Here is a 1,350-nt window from a genome sequence, read left to right as displayed (position 1 = left end):
TGTGAGAGAGAGAGAGAGAGAGAGAGAGAGAGAGAGAGAGAGAATTATGACACATGAAAGGATTTACAAGCAGAAATGAGTGTCCAATCATGTTACCAGGCATGAACTCGCATCATTACCAATGTATATAGGTATTTTGTGTTTCAGAAGCAGATGTGTAGAAGGGGGAAAGATAATAATTAAATTAGTTTAAGTTGAAAATTTGAAAGACTAATATCTGGTGCATGTTTAAAATGTACCAGGAGGGATATCATAAACTGTATATAGATTTACTCATTTGTCACTTTGAAAATACATATAAATATGTACTCATGTAATTATGTCTTTCTGGTATTTAGAAAATCAAAGCAAAAGGAGGTAGCATAACTCAGAAAGACAGGATCTAGTATTTAACAGATCTAGTAATATACTTTAAGCTTTTTTTATCATGAATGGATAAATTAATATAAATGAGCATACTTGAATAAAAATATTATGGAAAAGTCAAGGGACTGGGCATATCAATGAGTTGAAGAACAGGTATAAAAGTACCAGAGTGGTGCTCGCTTCTGCAGCACATATACTAAAATTGGAATGATACCGAGAAGATTAGCATGGCCCCTTGCGCAAGGATGACACGCAAATTCGTGAAGTATTCTATATTTTTTTAAAAAAGAAAAAAAAAGTACCAAAGTGTTTTAACTAGGTAGATGCTATCACTGGAGAGAGAAAAATATGTAGCTTCATGTTTCCAAGAGGAAACACTTCTGGATAGTCATAACATTACAAGACAAACTAACATAGCATAACATAACATAACAGCTTGCATGTGTGAACAAATGAACTGAAACACATCTAAAATCAGTGAATATAATACAATCAAAGAATTAGTTGAATATGCATCAGTATGAAAAGGAAAAACAACAAAATTGATGGCCGAATTTGACATGGTAAAGATTAAATCAGATGATAAAGTTGTCAGTAAATAGAAGTATCCTAGATTAATGGACAATAGTAATTATGAGGGTATAAATATTAGAGTAAAAAGTTTTGTTCGTGAGTAAAATATTAATGATCTGGGAGTGGCAATGAAATCCTAGGAAAAAGGTCATCTCCCCTACATCATGCACAGTTGAAATTCATGATTCTATGATATTTAACTATACATCGATCCCTTATCCTTCTTTACTACAAATATAGGCTTGATTCAACCTGCTACCTGTTTTGACCATTAGGAGAAATAAAATACAAAAAATTGAAAATGTAAAATATAACTTCAAAAAAAGATTTTGAACAGTTTGAACTCTCTGGACAATGTTGCAGTGAGAAGATGTGGGTTATTTAATGAAAATAATGACATAAGACATGGGA

At 31.9% G+C, this 1,350-nt stretch overlaps 1 non-coding gene across 1 annotated transcript; it reads left to right on the top strand.

Annotated features, from left to right (window-relative positions):
- Positions 1 to 538: 538 nt before the first annotated feature.
- Positions 539 to 646, top strand: LOC116095783. Its single transcript, XR_004120725.1, has one exon. It is a non-coding gene; the product is annotated as a U6 spliceosomal RNA (small nuclear RNA).
- The last annotated feature ends 704 nt before the right edge of the window (positions 647 to 1,350 follow it).

Source organism: Mastomys coucha, chromosome X (assembly GCF_008632895.1).
Source record: "Mastomys coucha isolate ucsf_1 chromosome X, UCSF_Mcou_1, whole genome shotgun sequence".
NCBI lineage: Eukaryota > Metazoa > Chordata > Mammalia > Rodentia > Muridae > Mastomys > Mastomys coucha.
The sequence above is the reverse complement of the archived record's forward strand: the minus strand, read 5'-3'. Positions and strand labels throughout refer to the sequence as shown.